A 20631-nucleotide genomic window follows, 5' to 3' on the forward strand; every position below is an offset into this window, starting at 1 on the left:
TATTTGTTTTTTTAATTAAATATATATACACATACATATATATGCCTTGATGTGGGTACTGTAGGATAAGCACTTGTCTGCTAACCATGATAACAGTAAGGTGATATATATTTTATGTATATATATCCTGGTGTGGTGCTGTGGGCTAATGCGCTAGAATGCAATATATATATATTGTTGTTGCTAAGTGTTGTTGTGTCAGTTCTGACCCATAGTGAACCTGTAGAGGGTTTCCAAGGAGCGACAGGTGAGCTTGAACTGCAGACCTTATGGTTCAAAGCAAGATTGCAGTCCAGCATATTAACCCACAGGGCCACACCAGAACTCCATGTACATGTATGTTGTTGTTAAGCGAGATATATATATAGTTGTAAAATGCTATCAAGTTGGTTCTGACTTACAGGGTTTCCAAGGAGCACCTGGTATATTTATATACATACATACATAGATATAGACACATACATACATAGATATAGAGACATAGATATAATTACCTTATCATTCTTATGGGAGTGCTGCAGTGGCTTTATAGAATAAGCACTGGACTTTAAACCACAAGGTTGATGGTTTGAGCCCACCAGCCACTCTGTGAGAGAAAAATGAGGCTTTCTGCACCCTTAAAGATTTACAGCCGCTGAAGCCCCTATGAGTCGGAACTGACTCGAAGTCACTTCACAACAGCAAACTATTCTTACTTGTATCTATGTCACCTCACTAGTCTTACTATTCTCGATGGTTACGCTGAAGATAGTCTCTTTGCCTTTACCTTTTTCTGTTTTAGTATGATGTACCTAGGTATGTGATATTTTTAATCTCTTAATTTATTTATACTGCTATGTGTGTGTGGAGAATAAAGGATCCCTGGTGGTGCAGCAAGTTAAGCATTAGGCTGCTAACCAAAAAGTCGGTTTTGACTCATAGCGACCCTGCATAGGGTGTCCAAGGCTGTAAATCTTTACGGGAGCAGCAAGTCTCATCTTTCTCTGGCAAAATGGCTGGTAGTTTTGAACTGCCGACCTTCAGTTTAGCAACCTGACTCCTAACCAATACGCCACCAGAGTTCCTTACTAATTGCTTAATGGAAGAAAAATGAGATGGTCTGCTCCTCGTTTGTACTCTCAGAAGACAAAGGTGGAGTTCCACTCTGTCTTATATGGTGGCTGTGAGTCAGAATAGACTCAGTGGCAGTTGGCTTAGGGGATCAGTGTGATCCCCACCTGAGTGGCATTAATGTCTTTTGTCAGTTTGGGAAATTTTTCAAAAATGATCCTAAAGCATGCTTCTGGCTGTATTTCACTATCTTTTTCTTCTGAAGTAAATTAATTTTGGGACTTTTTCAATTACATTTATATTTCCAGTGATAATTCTTATATCTCAACACTTTTACAGGGGTATTATTTTATCAATTTTTATTTTCTACCATGTAAATATTCTACTGACCTATCTTCTAATACATTAATCCTCCCCTCATCTGTTTTCAATTTGCCATTAAACCAAAGTATCTAGTTTTCAGTTTGAGTCTCCAACATTTCCAGTTTTTCCTTGTATCCATTCATACAGTTGGTTCTGTGTCCCATGTGAGAAAATGACAGACCACTGTTGTTGTTAAGTGCCATAGAGTTGAGTCCCGCTCATAGTGATCCTGCATAGGACTTCCAAGGAGCAGCTGGTGAGTTTGAACTACAGACCTCATGATTTGTAATCCAGGGCTTATCTTACAGTTCCATACCAGGAAAAAATCATAAAGGTCTACAGATCTCCAATTTTAGTGTGCCATAAGCTTTTTTGGAGGATTTAGAGAATATGAGACCTCCACAAAATGTTTTAAGAAGCAGGACGGAGAGAGTAGAGGTACACTCACTTCAAGACAAGAGTGTAGTTCCCCTGATGTGGGGGCAATAGAAAAAGAGAGACAGAGAGTAATGAGAGAGAAAGATCCCCTGCCCTGGCCCAAACTACTTTGTTATTAGATTGCCATCGAGTCTGTGCTGACTCATAGCGACCTTATGCACAGCAGAACGAAACACTGCCCGATCCTGGGCCAAGAATATGCCATTTTGACTTCCAACTGCCAACACCTGCATTTCTTTGCTTAAATGTTTCTCAGACTTCCAAATCCCATTTCATCTTTATCTATGGTCTTTACTTGTGGCAAATTAAAGCTGTTGTTGTGAAGTGCCATTGAATTCGTTCCAACCCATAGCGATCATGTATAGGGTTTCTGAGGAGCAGCTGGGTGAGCTTGAGATTTAAAGGAAGTTTCAACCAATGACTGCTATCCTGGCCCCTGATCCCTCAGAATATGGGTGGAGTTCTGGTGTGGCACAGGGATAAAGCAGTGGACCGCAAGGTCGGTTTGGACTGCAGGGTGGTTAATTTTGTGGCCATGGGGTAGGGAGTGGGGGATCTACAGCTCCTTTCTTCTGGCACTGGTCTCCCTGCAAGTCACTGCAGTAGAGCTGGGAGCCTGGAAGCCCTAGGAGCTGAAGTAGGGACAGTTCTCTCCAGGAAGAAAAGCTGCTTTCCCCATTTGCCCACTGGCTGTCCCAGGATGAGTGTGAGGAGCAGTCAGTGAGGACTGGATGGTATCCAGGTGTCTTGACACCGTAGGCAGTAAAGGCCAGAGAGACCCTCAGTGGTGAGAACATTACATGTGCCCCAGACGCCTCCAGCCAGGAATGTGGTCAGCAGCCATGAGAGTTCATCTCTGGCCAATGCATCAACTCAAGATCCCTGCTCCTGGCATCCACTTCAGACCGTGGTGACCCTCATGACAACCTCACAGCCAGAATGGGAGCTGGAAGGGGTGTCTGGTGGCCGCAGCTGTCCACCAGATGCGTGCAGGGTTGTGTACCATAGCACTGAGGCAAAAGTGTCCACATGCACTGGGAAGCTGGTGGGGCGGCTGGTGGTCCCAGAAGGGAGGCTATCCTTGAGGTCCTGGGACCTGGCTTCCCTGACATCTCTCCCCCTGTATCTCCTCCTATGTCCTTAGTCTTGTCATAATTCAGGACCTTCCACTGCTTGCCAGCGCTTGAAGATGCGGTTGACTGAGGAAACTTCATGGACAGTGAGGCCTATGCAGACGACATCCATGAAGCCATACATGCCATAGCAGATCTGAAAGAGCAGATTCTGCCACTGCCACTTGGCTGAAAGGCTGAGTAAGGACCAGATGAGCCAAGAGATGCTGGCGACAAGGAAGAGAGAGCCCAGAACTATGACAGCTATCTGGACCTTCTTGATCACCGTCGAGACGGCCTGCCACTGCAGTGGGTTCTTGGTGCTGATGGCCAGCACCTGGTGCTTGAAGTAGACGAGCTCACAGCTCCAGGAGCCTCACTTGCTAATGCAGCGGATGAGGCAGGCTGATGTGTGCAGCACACAGAGCCATCGCGGCGGCAGTTTCCTTGTCTGCTCGCTGTGTCACTAAATCAGCATGTGGTGTTTGGTCGGTGTGATAGATACTTTGCCTCCTTCCTTCCAAGTTCTCCCCTTTCCACCTGTTTTGAGTCCTGTTAGGCTGGACTTTATAAATGTAATCAGCAGGCTTTCTGGCTCTTTGAATTCCATTTGGATTTGGTTAATGGGAGGCCCTGGCAGGAGACCAGAGGAGGGAAGAAGTGGTCAGGGTAATTATTCTGCAACTCCTCTCAGCTGGGTTCCTATAAAGGGGCTGGGTCCCTCTATCTAAGCCAAGAGCCTAGTTGAGCAGCTCCCCTCTGGGTCACACAGGTGGGGGAAGGAGGGTGGCTAGTAATGACTTCCTTCTGTTACTAACCCAGATACCTTTCAGCATCCTTTGTTGGTTTTCCACAGCCCTGCTCAACAAAAGATTTTAAAGTTTCTTTAGCAAACTCTCTTCAATTATACAGTCAAATTACAAGGGGCTTCAAAACGTTCACGAAACAAATCTATTAAGCTTTAATTCCATTTTTCCAGGAACGTTTTGAAGCCCTTTTGCATGTGATCTGTTTTCTAAGGGACAAGGGACCCTTAGAAGTTCCCACTTGTCAGATGTAAGGGAACGTAATCATTGGAAATGTAACATAATAACAAAATAAACTCATACATCTTGCAAACGATGGTGGGATTTCATGAAGCTGGTAAAAGGTGTGTTGGAGAACTATTCAAAACACATGTGAAAACATTAACGGATAGGCTTTGACATGGCTAAAAAATAAAGAGAAAATGAAAAAGAGTAATTTTAATGTGAAAGGATTGAGATACCACTATGCAACTATATGAATCCTTTGCTTTAAAAAAAAAAAAGTTTTTAACAGAAGACACTGCTTTATGCTATGCCATGCCATAAAGCTATGTGATAAGAAGAAAGTTCTGATGGGGTATCTTACTGTTTTGTTAGATATATTGCAGCCCAAAGCTACTTGTATGTTACATGATTTATCCTCCTATTTTAAAAATTAGGACATAATTGCACATATAGCTCCATTTTAATAAATGTAATATAAAATTAGTTTCAGAATTTTCACTTTATTTTTCAAGACAAACTCATCTTCAAGCTTCTTATTCCTCTATTGAGTATGAGATTGTGGGTCCTGCTTTTAAAACAGATTCACTTTTTTCCAGGACCAATTACTTATCTTTGGCTAATAGAAGCTGAAGGAGCTCTAGTAGCATAATGGTTACACCTCAGGGTCAGAAATTCGAAACTACCAGCTGCTCCAGGTGCGGGTGGGGGATGGGGGGGGTGGGAGGAGAAGATGAGGTTTTCTGCTCCCATAAAGACTTACAGCCTCAGAAACCCTATTCACAGTCGCTGTGACTTGGAACCAACTCCATAGCACACTGCCACCACCATAATAGAAGCTACTGCACATTTTTAAAGGAGCTATGGTGACTGGAAGGGAATAGGAATTTAAATATTCCCAAGCTTACCTCTTTGGACTTGGAACTTGGTTGGAATCACCTAGCCTGGGATTCAGATCCCAGCTCCATTCCTCTGCTGTCCCAGATTCTCAATTTAGGTAAGCTAAACTATGCATGAAGGGGCTTCAAAAAGTTTGTGGAAAAAATACCATCATCATTCCATTCCATTTTTCCACAAACAATTTGAACATCCCTGGTATTTAAAACACTTAGCCCAAATCTCTGACTCAAGCAAATACTCAGTTAATGTTAGCGCTTACCAAAGCTTTTAGAAATGCTGTTCCCTTTCAGTTCTATTTCCTGTGCTGCTGTGTTAACAGTATGTTAGTTTTAGTACGCTTTGAGAAATTAGAATTCTCCTGAACTCGGATGTTGAAATTCATAGAATTGGGGTGACCCACCTAGGCCATTTACCTTTGGGTTCTTTGGAACCTTGAGCCTTTAAGGAACTGGTTTTTTGGGAGTCTCCTACAAATGAAGGATTAGCCTAGTAAGTACCTTAGAGGAGTTTGTGTTGGTTTAGACACTGGGCTCTTTTGGAGAATGGGCTTTATCTACAGCCAGTTTCCAGGATCAGGAACTCCAAGTCTGATGGAAGCTGTGTTTTAGGCAGTGCTTCCAACTGGTTCAAAGCTGTTTAATCATGACCAAGTTGAAACGGAAGAGACCGAAAACTTAAAATTTGGGTTAACAGGAATGATATCCAGAATGGAAAAAATTGTAAGTCAAAGCCCTGGAATGGGAGGCATGGAAGAGGCCTAGTGAATCCTGTCAGGAGTCTGATGCAGGAGACTAGCTTCCTGAAAAAACTGCTTAGCGATAACACATTCAAATCAGTGTAGTCAGCCGCCATCTTTGAGACAGGTACTGTTGTTTCCCACTCTGTGGGCAAGAGATTTGGTTGCTACACAACTTGCACTTTGCCCTAAGAGGAAGATTAAGCTTTTTAGCAGAGTTGAGAACCATACTTTTTCCCATTCTGATTATTATACTGTTGTTTTTATTGTTAGGTGCCATTGAGTTGATTCCAACTCACAGTGACCCGATACACAACAGAATGAAACACCGCTGGGACCAGTGCCAACCTCACAGTTGCTGCTGTGCTTGAACCCATTGCTGATGCCACTGCACCAATCTACCTTGTTAGAGGTCTTCCTCTATTTCACTGACCCTCCACTTTACCAAACATGAGGGTCTTCTCCAGGGACTGGGCCCTCCTGATAAGATGTCCAAAATATAAGAGATGAAGTCTCATCATCTTGGCTTCTAAGGAGCATTCTGGTTGTACTTCTTACAACACATTTTGGTTGTTCTTCTGACAATTCATGGTATTTTTAATATTCTTCTCCAACACCATAACTCAAATGCATCAATTCTTCTACAGTCTTTTTTATTCATTGTCCAATTTTCACCTGCATATGAGGTGATTGAAAATACCATGGCTTGGGTCAGGTGCACCTTAGTCCTCAAACTGACACCTTTGTTCTTGGGGACTTCAAAGAGATCTTCTGCAGCAGATTTGTTGGTGCTTGCTCTAGCTCAGCCAAGTTTTAAAAACTTGGATCTGTTTTGGTGTCACTTTCTCCACCATGATTAAACTGGACTGAACTAGTTTGAAACCCTGATTTAAAGACATATGGCATGTCCTGAATGACTGTTTTTATAATGGACTGACCCTGAAGCCCTGCACATACTCTAAGAAACCATCCTGGAAGAAGTTTACAGTATCTCTCAGGAGACTTTCCTGCCTGGACCCTGTTTGTAGATCCTGCTTTCATTCTTTGCTTTGTGAAGCGCCTTCCCCATAGCTCTGGGAAGAAAACTGCCTGATTAGAATTGAATAATGTGTTACAGTCATTGTTTATGTTTCTCTGTACATTTGGGGTTTTAACAGTTTCAAACAATAGACATTACTTCTGTTTTACAATGATTGTATTTAAAGACTAAAAGATTTAAAACAAGATCATTACCTTTCAAAGAAAGTCATAAAAAATTCATATAGATACATCAAATACAAGAGGAGTACCAATAAAGATTAAAAAAAGGGAGAAACATTAAAAGAAGAAGAAGAAGAAGAAGAAAAACCTGAAGGACAAGTAAATTAAGGCGATAAGAATAATGGGGAAAAATCCTTTTTAAAGGTCAAATACTAGGTTAAGCATAACTAAACTACTAGTTGTTGTTGAGTTGATTCTAACTCATGGTGACACCCAGTGTATCAAAGTAGAAATGTGCTCTATGGGGTTTTCAACTACTGACTTTCAAAGAAATAGATTGCCAGGTCTTTCTTCTGAGGTGCCTCTGGGTGGACTTGAACTACCAACCTCTTGTTTAGCAGCAGAACACATTAATTCTTTGTACCACCCAGGAACTCCCTATCTACACTATTAAGCTGCTATTACTATTGTTTTTAGGTGTCATCAAGTCGATTCCAACATACAGTGGCCCTGTGTACAACAGAGTGAAATACTGCCAGTCCTACGTCACTGTTACAACCGTAGTTGTGTTGAAGCCTATTGATGCAGCCCCTGTGTCAATCCATTGTGCTGGAGGTCTTCTTCTTTTTCAATGACCCTCTACTTTACCAGGCACAATGGCCTTTTCAAGGAAGTGGTCCTCCTGATAATATATCCAAACTTTTAGGCTACTCGCATATAAATCAAAATGACAAATAAGAAGATTGAAAGAATCAATGAAGGCTATCCGGATAATAGGACTCCTGGTGGTACAGTGGGATAAGCATTATTGGACTGCTAACTGAAAGGTCAGTACTTCGAACCCACCAGCTTCTCTGAGGGATAAAGACGAGATTAGGTGTTCCTATGATGATTGACAGCTTCAATAACCCTATGGGGCAGTTCTACTCTGTCCTATAAGATCATTGGGAACCAATCAACTTAGATTATCAGGCAAATGTCAAGTGTAAAGAGGTGGGGATTGTGAAATTTCTATTCCAACAAAGTCAAATTTAATGTAAAATGCATTTTAATTATAATGAGAACTGAAATATTTTCACAGACTGGTGAAACGTATAATCAGTAATGAAATTAAAGTAGACAGGAGCATTAATGTGCCTAAAAACATAGCATCAAGATATAGAAAGCAAACATTTTAAGATAATCAAGGAGTAATTGTTATTCTTGTTAAATGCCATTCAGTTGGTTCCAACTCTTCTTGACTCGTATAGGTTTTCTGAGAAGCAGCTGACAGGTTTGAACCTTGGGTTTTACAGTTAGCAGTCCAGTGCTTATCACACAGCACCACGCCAAGACTCCAAAGAGTAACTGGCAAAACTAAAAAATACTGTAACACACATGTACCAATCAGTGACATTTTCATGAGCATGAAAGTGATAACCATCTATTCACATCTGTATTTGAGAAGAGTTCCTCAAATAATAAGCATTCTTGTGCCATAAACTCTCCCGATCTTGATCCTTGGGTCATTCATGAAGCTTAAAAGATAAAACAAAAACATTGCTTGAGAGTTGATGCTGACTCATGGGGATCTTATTAGAACAGTGTAGAATAGCCCCCATAGGGTTTCCAAGACTATAATCTTTTTTTTTTTTTTTTAAGGTTTTTATTGTGGATTGAATGAAAGTTTACAGGGCACATCATCAGTTTCACATTCAACCATTCATATGACTTGTTTCATTACATTGATTATAATCCCCTCCATACATCATCAGTTAACAGTGTTTCTCTCTATCCTCTTTAGCTTTTTTTTGGGGGGGGGGGGGGGGGAACTTTGCCTTTTGGGAATTTACAGTCTCGGCTTTTAGGGAAGGTTTTTACATTTATCTGTGGATATCCAGGGCTCATGTATGCGATTACTAACAAGCATAACTGAATAATCAGATGAAGACTATAATCTTTACAGAAGCAGATTGTCATAGTTTTTCCCACGAGGAGGCTGAACTGCTGACATTGGTCTGTTAGCAACTAAGACTTAACCGCTGTACCATCAGGGCTCCCCATGAAGCTTGTTGTGGTTGTTGTTAAGTGCCATCAAGTCAGTCTGACCCATAGTGACCCTGTATAGGGTTTCCGAGGAGCAGCTGGTGAGTTTGAACCACCGACCTTGTGGTCGAGTGCTTATCCTACAGTGCTACAGTCTCATAAAAGCTCAGAGCTGCTGAAAACTTCAGGCTGGTCACCTCCAGAACAACATTTTTTTCTGGGCTCCCTAGAGGACAGCCTGAACAGAAGAGTCTGGCAGCATGGTCCATAGTCCCTGAAAGCAGAGGGCACAATGAGCGACTTCTGGGCCTGTGTGATGCACCACCATGCAGAGAGAAGAGACATAACCCTACCCTACCTCCTGGGCATCCTGTTCAGCAGGCCCCGAATTGGGATCTGCTGCTGCTCTGTTTTATGAGGCAGAAGACGCACATAGCCGCTAAAAAGTTCATGTGGTGGTGCCCAGGGAGCAAGTCAGTCAGCTAAGATGTGGCTGGAGGTTAGGGAGGACAAGCAGAAACATGTTCACTCTGCAGCCCCCCATCACTGGCATATATCCTGGATGTTTCATTACCTCTGTGGCTGATGTGCCTTTCAGTGCCAGCAGCTAGGCGATTGTTCTAAGAATGCATGCACAAACCACAAATGAAAGCTAGCTTCATTGTTGTTTTAAAATATTGATGTAAAGTTTAATTAGATACAAAATCCATTTTCACTTCACAATTTATTTCAAGAGTGCATTTGTCAAGAAATAAAAAGGGAGTACTGTCAGATCCCTTAATTATGATTTTAATTGTTGCACAATTTTGAATGGTTATTTTTTAAAGTTTAAATTTGTTATCACCTACTTGCATAAACAAAGTTTTTGTCAGTGTCAATGATGAAGCATTTGAGGAAATTGTCCTTTAAAAAAAATCTTGCCTAGAAGAACTACTATGCCCTAAAAGGAATCACATTTGAACATCTCAGATAGAATGGGAGAAAACGTGAAACAAAATTCAAAATTATAAAGCTGACCTAGCTTATTGGTCAGAAAGAGACTGGAGAAACCTGAGACTATGGCCCTCCACCACCCTTCAGTTCTGGAGCAGAATTCATCCTTGTGGCACAATTTTCAGTTTTGTTGTTGGTGTTAAGTGCTGTCAAGTCAGTCAACTGATAGCGACCCTATGTACAACAGAACAAAATGTTGCTCAGTCATGTGTCATCATCACAATAGCTGTTATGTGAGCCCATTGTGCTACCACTGTGCCAATCCATCTCTCTGGGGGTCTCCTTTTTTTTTCCCCACTGTTCCTTTACCTAGCATGAGGTCCTTGTCCAGGGACTGGTCCCTCTTGATAATATGTCTGAAGTATGAGAGACAAAGTCTTGCCTTTTTGGTCACTAAGGAGCATTCTGGTTGTATTTCTTCCAACACATATTTGTTTGTTTTTCTAGTAGTCCATGGTACCTTTAATGTTCATCCCTAATACCATGAATTAAGTGCATCAGTTCTTCTAAGGTCTTCCTTATTCATTGTCCAACTTTCACATGCATATGAGGCTGTTGAAAATACCATGGCTTGGTTCAGGTGCACTTTAGTCCTCAAACTGACATCTTTGCTTGTGAACACTTAAAGAAGTCTCATGCAGCAGATTTGCCTAATGCAATATGTCATTTGATTTCTTGCTTGCTGCTTCCATGAGTGCTAATGGTGGATCCAAGCAAAATGAAGTCTTTGACAACTTCAGCTTTTCTCATTTATCTTCTGAGTGTGTCTTAATCTGGAAGCTCAGCTGAAATCTGGCCACCATAGGTGACCCTGCCAGCACTCAAAATACCGGTGGCCTAGCTTCCAGCATCACAGCAACACACAAGTCATAGTGAGACACACTGACAGACAAGTGGTGGGGCCAAGCAATAGATAGGTATACAAGGGGGACAACAACACTAGTAAGGTGTGCTCACAATAAAAGGGTCAGCCATTCAAGGTCAGAAGGGCAGCATTCACCTAGGGAAAGAGGATGGAATGGAAATAAGAACCACAGGGAAGCAGTGGGAAAACTGTTGTTACACAGAATTGCAACCATTGAGAAGAAACAAAGTATATGATTTTTGCTGAATGTAACACTAATGCTCTTCTCTGTAGAGATTTTTTGTTGTTGGTGGTGGTTTTTTAAAGTGTCTTGCCTAAGTTCTACATCCTAATGTGATGAACAGTATTTGGGGTCTTAGAAGTTAGTGTGTAGCCATCTAAGGTACAACTATTGGTCACTCCCCATCTAAAGCAAAGAAGAGTGAAGAAAGTCATAGAAGCAATTAGTCCAATGGACTAGTGAGCCACATGAACCTCAGCCTCCACCACCCTGGGTCAGACCAGAAGAACTAGATGGTGCCCAGGTACTATTTCTCAGTGCTCTGAAGTGGGTCACAATAAAAGGCCCAGGATACAAGGAGAGAAAAACATGGGACAAAACTCAAAATCATTTAAAAAAAAGACAAAAAAAGACCAGGCTTATTGGTCTGATAGCAACTGGTGGAACACCAGAGACTGTAAGTAACTCTTAGTTACCCTTCAGGCCTGGAACCAAATTCACCCCCATGGTTCAACTTCCAGACAGTAATACTTAGGGTGTACCTATTCCTGAGAACACTCAACCTTATGAGATGAAAGAGCAGCTTTCACCCAAAGATTAAGTTCAGAAGGCAGGAAAATTTGAAAGGAGGAGGAATGGAAAGGGGGAAACACAGAGAGGAAGGAGGGAGAGTGCTGTCCCATTGTGAGAATTATAATCACTCTCATGATACAAAATGTGTATGAATTGCTGAATGCTGTTGTTAAATGCCATCGAATCAGTTCTGACTCATAATAACCCTCTATAGGGTTTCCAAGGAGCGGCTGGTGGGTCTGAACCACGGACCTTGTGGTTAGCAGACCAGTGCTTATCCTACAGTACTACACCAGGACTCCATTTAACCTGTGGTGGTGGTGATGTGCCATGAAGCTGGTTCTGACTCACAGCGACCCTCTTTCCATGGCTGTAAATCTTTATGGAAGCAGAAAGCCTCATCTTTCAAGCAGTTTCGAACTGCTGACCTTGTGGTTAGCAGTCCAATTCGCAACCCACTACACTACCAGAGATCCTTTGTTTAGTCTGTAGTATTTATTTTTAAAATTCAGTTCATAAAATAATACTTCAAATACATAAAACAAAATAGTTAAAATAATGAAACATATACACACATATAATTATCATTATGAATTGAGAGTCCACATACAGTTTTCAAGCTCACTATGCCATTTAAGATCTATTTTGGTAATGATTAACAGTTAAACCTACTTTTGGTTTCAATTGTTTTTCTGTTTCGTTTTTTTCCCAACTGACAATCTTTAATAACATGTCTGAAATCTTATCACTGTCCAGTTACTGTGCTTTCAGCTTCTCATTTGTATGCAAATGCTCTTGTATGCAGCTTATTCTCTGGTAAATGCAACTAGCGGATTGAGTGTCTTCATAATTGCGTTCCATCCCAGCCTCCCCTGTTCCTAACTTATTATATCACTGCAGCAGTCCCTGTTTTTTGTTGCACTCATGAATTACAGAGTGGCTTGTGTAGCATTTTTTCTCTCGGATGATTAGCCTGTTGTACAACCTTCCCTATAATGTGGTACCTACTTACCAGGTCTCTTTCTAACCTGAATTTCAGAGGTTTGTTCCTTCTTCCCTTTGGTTCTTTTCTCTCTCTCTCTTTTTTTCTAACTATAAGTCTAATGGAGGGAAATTGATCAACTAGCTAACTTAACATCTTCTAATTCCCTCCCAGGTTTGATTGATACAGTACTTAAAGATTACATTCTGTGCATGTGTGTGTTTTGGGTTGCTCAGGGAGGATTGAGAAATCTGATGAAGTCATACCAGGAATGAACGTTATACATACAAATTTGCATACAAATATAAACACAATGTGTCTGTGCACAGGTACAAGTTATGTGTGTGTAGCGTGTGTGGAGAGACAGCTATATGGTGTAGTGATTCTGTGCATGGGCTCTGGAACAGTAAGGCCTGTGACTGAACTCTGTTTCTATCTTTAATGCTACATGAGCCCTCAAGTAATTTCTTAAACATGTGTACATCATTTTTTTCTTTCAAATGAGGAATAGCACCTATTTTACCTGGTGTGGCACTGTGGGTTAATGTGTTAGACTGCAAGGTCGGGTTGAACCACAAAGTCGGCAGTTAAGCTCACCAGCTGCTCCTTTGAACCCCTATACAGGGTCGCTATGAGTCGGAACCAACTCCACGGCACTGAACAACAATAGTGAAGATTAGGAGTTCTGGTGTGGCACTGTAGGACAAGCACTCAACCACAAGGTCAGTTTGAACCTCAAGGTCAGTGGTTCAAACCCACTAGTTCCTCCTTGGAAGCCCCATATGAGCTGACTCAATGGCACTTAACAACAACAACAATGAAGATTAAATAAATTAATGCATGTTAAGAATTTTGATGATTTCTCTATGCTTAACAAGCATTCTGTAATGGTCACCTATTTTAATTATTGGGAACACGGTGGCTCCACAAGATAAGCACTGGACTATGGACTACAAGGGTGGCAGTTTCAGCCCACCAGCTGCTCCTTGGGAGAAAGATCAGGCTTTCTACTCTCACAAAGATTTACATGCACACAATGAACATCAATTAGTTTAGCTTCACCTCAACCAACATCTGTAGCACCTGCTGCGAGCCAGCTGCCTTGCTAGAGCCCTCAGAGGAGGTGGAGAGCAAGATCACCTCTTTCAGAGGTGCATCGGCTATCCTGTCCAGTCCGTCTGGACTCCAGTGGGCCTCCACACTCTTTCTATCCACTGGACTTGGCATAGCACCCTCACACCCAGCTGGCTGGGAATTATATCCTCTGAGTCTCTTCCTGGGCAGCATTAATCAGTTCTTCCTCACCTTCTTCTACCTAAGCTGATCCCTTTGCCAGCACGAACATGCAAGATTTCCAAGCACACTTCTCTGCCCTACTCTCATGGACAGGCCCACATGGCCAGACAGTGTCCTCATCATCCTCATGTCCAATGTGTCCATTCAGGGGGCTTGTTTGCAGGGTTCTGATAGACACCATAGTGTGTTCAGTTGTTAACTAAAAGGTTGGAGATTCAAGTCCACCCAGAAGTGCTTCCGAAGAAAGGCCTGGTGATCTACTTCCAAACAATCATCACTGAAAACCCTATGGAGGGGCACAGTTCTAGTTTAACACACACACACTTGGTCACTATGACATGAGGTCAATTGGTACTGGTAGGCACAGTAGGCGGTGTTTCCTGTGGTCTCATATCAAACAAGGCTTGATCATGGCTGCAAGATGTCCCTGTTCACTCCAGAGAGGCCATAGAACTTTTCAGAGTAAACAGGGAAATGGTTCAGGGGAACAGTCATCTCCCACACAAGTCTTCCTGGAGGGAGAGGTCAAGCCAGTGACTTCCTCATGCTGGAATGGCTGGAAGTGTTTAGAGCAGGCATAGAACATTTACCCAGATGTCTTTCAAATACACATTTTTTTTTTTAAAATCAAAGAGTGCAGAATTATTTGGGGGAGGGTTAGAGAGATTGAAACACTGCTTTCAAAAGTGTCTAGAGAATGTGAAGCTGATGTCCTCCCATGTAAACTATCAAACAATTCATAATAAAGCATTTTTTTAAAAGGGAAAAAACCAAAAGGTGAAAAAACAGTAACTCAAAATATTTTTTTATACATTCTTCAAAAAAACATTTTATTGTGAATTGAAAGGTTTACAAATCAGATTGTCCATTTTACATTCAACAAATTGTGTACTCTGTTTCATTACAATGATTGCATGTACCATCAGTTAACAGTATTTACCTCTTTTCACGTTAACTTTTTTATTCCTCCCTGTGTCCCGCTACCTACATCTTGCCAAATGCACTTTCATAACAACCTTGCCTCCAATTTACAGATGAGGAAACTGAAGCCCAGAGAACTTGTGATTGATTATACAGTTGATCTATGGTCGTATTTAGGTTCAAAACTGGTTTTACCCAATTGTAGTCTAATAACCTTGGCACTCACTTATTCATTCAACAAGTCTACTCTGTGCAACATGAGTGTATGAGGAGATGGAAGTGTACAAGGTATTCTCCATCTCCTTCTCAGAAAGCCTCGTCTGCCTGAGAGGATGCCCGACTGAGTAGCTGATTCTAATTAAGTGCAGTGAGTGTCAGGACAGAGGAAGAACATTTATGAAACATCTTGCCAGAGGCTGGAGATAAATGTGAACGGATGAATCTTGTGACCGGTCTTGCCTCTCAGGCAGTATTTCTGCTCACATTCCATGTCAGTCATCTCTGTCTACCCAGCCCTTCACCCAGGACTGCATTATCTGTCCAGGCAGATGGGAATGCACTCTGGTGCCCAGCCCTGAGGAGCATATGTCAGACAGGGCAGGGGTGTCAAAGAACTTGGACACAAGCACAGTGGACAGACAGAGTCCAGAGAGTTCCCAAACCTCCTGGGTCATCAGTGGGAGGTGAATGGTTGGGGAAGGTGAAGGACATATAACTGGAACACTTCACAGAGGTCTTAGGCATAAACAACTGGTTGAAATTCCATTCTCTGAATTTCTGTTACAATTATACACTAAATAATTCGTATTTTTTTAAAAAATGAAACTGGTCAAAGGAGATGGGATCAAGATTCTTATGATTCAATAGTGAGTGTTGTTATGACTAATTGCAACTGTCACAAGGGTAAAGGTAGAAGTTTTGTAGCATAAAGGGGGTAGTAGTAACAGTCCAGGAACAGAGGGTCCTAGGACCATCAAGGGATAAGGGCACAAGAGGAATGTGGGACCCTATCCAGAGAAGCAGCGACACAGAAATGACATGAAGAGAGAGAGCAGCTGAGGACTCTAGACTCATGGAAAGAGAAAAGCTGTGTGTTGGTAGCCAGGAGGCAGGTTTGCAGAATGTGCACTTTGGTCGTCTAAATAATTATATATTTCTGAGTGTTTTTGTACATCCCCCCCTCCCCAACAAAAACAAAAACAAAAAAATTACAGAATAGAAGCAAATATTGTTGAATGATGATGCACGGAGGAGAGTATAATCATTGCAATGAATGATGAGTGTAAAACTGATGTTCTCCCATGTAAACTATAACTCAATTCACAATAAAAACTTAAAACAAAACACCATGAAAGCATTCTGCCTTATAAGAAGTAGCTCTTCTGTGTGTACACTTAAATAATTTTACAAGGAAGTCATGGTTTGGTGAGAGCAGCAAACAAAACAAAATGGCCATAATGATAATCCCAACCACTTACTGAGTCTGGGCACCGTGCATACGCTATCTAGTTTAATTTGCATAACCACTTTGTAAGATGAGCAGTGCATAGATCAAAGAAACTAAAGCTAACACAGTCAAGGCACCCCTGCTAGTGAATGGCAGAGGCAGGAGTGGAACCCAGGTCTCTCTGATGTCCGAGGCTGTCCTTTTAACCATCAAACCACAGATGGCTTCAACACTGGCCCCCACAAAATAATAAAAGCCAAGTAAACCCCAAACCAGTTGCCCTGAAGTCGATCCTACATGGCGATCCCATGTATTACAGAGCAGAACGTTACTTCCTAGGATTTTCAAGGCAGTGACCTTGGGGAAGCAGATTGACAGGACTTTCTCCCAAGGAGCCTCTTGGTGGGCAGGAACCAGGCACCTTTCAGTTCGTCTCCATGCACTCAGCTGTTGGCATCGCCCAGGGACTTCACATAACAATAGGGCACAATGGAGTCTGCCCTGGAGAGGAGTGGTGGAGAGGGCTTAAGGCATCCATGGGTATTTGCCACATTGTCGATGGAAGTAAAACTAAATAAAAACCCAAGACCAGTTGCCATTTAGTCCATTCTGATTTGTGACGACATATTTCAGAGTAGAATTACGTCATAGGGTCTTCAGCTGCTGTGATCTTGCAGAAGTACCACCAGGCCTTTCTTCTGAGGAACCGCTATGAGGATTTGAACTGCCAACCTTTGGGTTAGTAGCTGAGTGCTTGACTATTGGTGTTACCTAATAATGGCATCCCACAAAGAGGAAATAACATAGACAAAGACAGAATAAATGTTCAGGAAGCCGTAAGTTGTAATGAATCCTGGACAGTAAGGAGGGACTTGGGTCACGAGAGTGGAAGAGATGATGTTGGAGAGTGAGCAATAACCATGGCACTTGTATGCCCAGCTCTGGGACTGAGATGGTTATTTATTTTAAGACAATGGGAAGCTGTTAATGGGGTTAAGTACGGGGAATGGGAAGAGGAGAGTGTAAAGTTATTGTTTTTGCAGTCTTTCACAAAGAAAATTTGGTGGCAGTTTGGCAGATACTCTGGAGCCTGTCACTGGGAGGTCAATGAGGAGGTCACGTGACTCCAAATTTCTGATAACAAATCCTGTTCAAACAGCTTTCACAACACATTCCCAGTAGATGTATGCTTACTCACAGATCCTCTTCAATACAGCTTTATTCACACATTATGTGCATGGAAACATACACCGAAAGTAATCATTTTAAAAGATGATATAAATGTGAGCTGTTGTTGTTGTTAAGTGCCGTGAAGTTGATTCTGACTCATAGAGACCCTGTATAAGATTGCCAAGGACTTAAATCGACAACCTCGCAGTTAGCAGTGCAGTGCTTATCATACAGCGCCATACCAGGACTCCACAATGTGAGTGGTGGTGGTTATGTGCCGTGGAGTCAGTTCTGACTCATAGGGACCCTGTATGGGGTTTCCAAGGCTGTAAATCTTTACAGGAGCAGAAAACCTCGTCTTTCTCTCACAGAGCAGCTGGTGGTTTCAAATTGTTGACCTTGAGGTTAACAGCCCAACTTGTAACCACTATACTGCCAGAGCTCCTTCCAAAATGTGACTAGATATTCAAATTTTTCTTTCCACACCTCAGTGAATTTGTTTACATAGTCGGTGTGCACCAATATCCTAGATCAGAACTCATTGCGTATGAGTTCTGAACTAGGGTCTTGGTTGTGGGAATAAAGAATTTGAGAAGCAATTTAAGAGGTAGAATTGACAGAAGTTGGTGAGTAAAGATTGAGGAATATGAGGGAAAAGGAACCATCCGGGAAGACGTCTTCTTTTTTGGGAAACCAGATGTAGCCAATACTGAGATAATTTCCCAGTGGTGGGAGTAGGATTGAATGGGATAACTTTCTAAGAGGATAAGAATGTCCCTGTTTAGTCAAGGATAACAGAAGGTCCAATCTGAAGTAGTCTCATTAGTAGAGAACAAAGCCAGAGGTCAGAAGGCAGTAAATTCCTCATGAAAAACAAGGAGCTGGTCAGGAATGAGGCAGGAGGAATGGGAATGAGGTGGTAAGTGGGTAAATGAAGGGGATCACAGATGGAGCTTTCAAAAAGCTGTTTGAAGCTGAGGTGTCTGTGGAATGGTCCAGGGGAGCAGCATAGATGTGAGATTGGGAAGAAACATGTTGGGACTATAAGAGGTCACTATGAAGAGTATGCATCCTAAACAGTAGGTTGATGATGGAACCCTGGAGAAGGAAAACTACTAAGGAGCTGGCAGAGGAATAGAAGCCTAACAATGAAAGTGAGATCACCTGATAAAAACTGAGAAACTACAGAGTTGTGGAGGCCCAGGGAGACGTCTCAACCAAAGAGAAAGGAATCACTGGTGTCAAATGCTACAGGGAATGAAAATAAGACAGGACCAGAAAAAGTACTCTTTGGATAAATTCTCTAGTGAGTTTGTAAAAAAGAATCCCAGAAAAACCATGGTCAACTGGCATAACATAGTGCACAAAGAGAAAGCTCTACATCCTACTTTGGTTAGTAATGTCTGGGATCTTAAAAATCTCATGAGTAGCCATGTAAGTTGCAATTATTGGTCTATCTGTGTGCAGAAGGACGAGTGATGAAAATTTGAAGATGCTTCGAATTAACTAGTCCAAGGGAGCACTGGAACATGTGAACATTAGTCATCACGACTCTGAGACCAGCAGAACTAGATGGTACCTGGATACAACTATCAACTGCTCTGAAAAGGAATCACAAGAGAAGGGCCCAGGAGAGTGGGAGAAAATGTGGAACAAAACTCAAAATTATGAAAAAAGACTAAGCTTACCGCTCAGAAAGAGACCAGAAGAAAGAACCCGAGACTACGGCCCTCGGCCACCCTTCAGGTCTGGAATGGAACCCACCAACACTAGTAAGGTATGCTCACCAAGGAATGGTCAACCATTCAAGATCAAAAGGGCAACATTTACCTAAGGCCAAAGTTAAGAAGGGGTGCAAAGGAGGGTGGAATGGAACTAGGAACCACAGGAAGGAAGTGGGAGAACTGTTGTTGCATGGAGGGGATTGCAATCATTGAGATGAAACAAAGCGTGTGATTTGTTGAATGTAAAACTGATGATCTGTTCTGTAAACTTTCACTCAATTCACAATATAAAGTTTAAGATAATAATAGTAATCTCAGAGATGAACAGGATGGAATATGAAGTGGGTGGTGGGTTGATGGGTGAGTGGGAGATGCAGTAAGGACATGTCAAGCAGTTGTTTTCTGATTCCTCAACTCTTGCTCTTCTCTGTTCTTAGTGCAACTTTGTCCTGGGATGACTCTAGAACACGATTAGTCTGTGGCATGTTGAAATGTATCTACACACACAACAACAACAACAACAACAACAAAGAAATGTATCCACACAAATAATTTGGAGTCCTGACTCTTATACCAGTGGATGTTATTTTATATGCAAATAGGATTTTCTCTGTATACTTGTGAAGCCATATCAATATAGGTATGTCCTGAATCCAGCTACTGTGTCACATAAAGAACAGATTCAAAACAGAGAGGTGCAAAAGACAGATGCCATGAGGAGTTTACCAAGGAACTCAGGAAATCTGGGGCTACTGAAGCTGAGAGAAGGATTTCCAGGTGCTCTGAATTCAAACTTCTAGCCTCCTAAACTGTGAGAAAATGTCTGTGCTTTGAAGTTACTTTCTTGTGGGGTTTCCATTACAGTTAAGTAAGTTAAGTGCCATCGAGCAGTTCTGACTCATAAGGACCCTATATAGGGTTTCTAAGGAGCAGCTGGCGAGCTTGAACCAACAATCTTGCAGTTCAAATGACCTTGCAGTCCAGCACATTAGCCCACAGCACTGCACCAGCACTCCGTTACAGTTGTTGTTGTTGTTGTTAAGTGCCATCGAGTCGGTTCCGACCCATAGCGACCCTGTAACAGGGTTTCCGAGGGTGTAAATCTTTACGGGAGTAGAAAGCCTTATCTTTCTCCCGCGGAGCGGCTGGTAGTTTCAAACCGCTGACCTTATGGTTCACAGCCCGATTCGTAACCACTACGCTACCAGAGCTCCTTAGCACCTGGAAAATAAGACACAGTCTAAAAACTGGATGAGGCATTTGGTTCTGATCTCTTGGATATCAGGCGGTTTGGGGAACGAGTAGGGTTTTATGAAATTGAGTTGTTGTTGCCTGCCATTAAGTTGGCACCCGAGTCATGCTAACCCCATGAACAATGGCCTCTGAATTCTGTGAGCCATGGGGTTTTCACAGGTTGATTTCTTTTTTATTATTATTTAAGGTTTTTATTGTGGGTTGAGTGAAAGTCTACAGGGCATATCTCAGGTTTACATTCAACAAATCATATACATTGTTTCATTACATTGATTATAATCCCCTCCATGTACCATCAGTTAACAGTATTTTTCTCTATCCACTTTAGCTTTTT

At 42.0% G+C, this 20631-nt stretch overlaps 1 pseudogene; it reads right to left on the minus strand.

Moving 5' to 3' along the window:
- Nucleotides 1–2751: 2751 nt before the first annotated feature.
- On the minus strand, nt 2752–13712 carry LOC102821606 (annotated as a pseudogene).
- Nucleotides 13713–20631: the final 6919 nt, after the last annotated feature.

The sequence above is a fragment of the Chrysochloris asiatica genome, unplaced genomic scaffold (assembly GCF_000296735.1).
Source record: "Chrysochloris asiatica unplaced genomic scaffold, ChrAsi1.0 scaffold00150, whole genome shotgun sequence".
NCBI lineage: Eukaryota > Metazoa > Chordata > Mammalia > Afrosoricida > Chrysochloridae > Chrysochloris > Chrysochloris asiatica.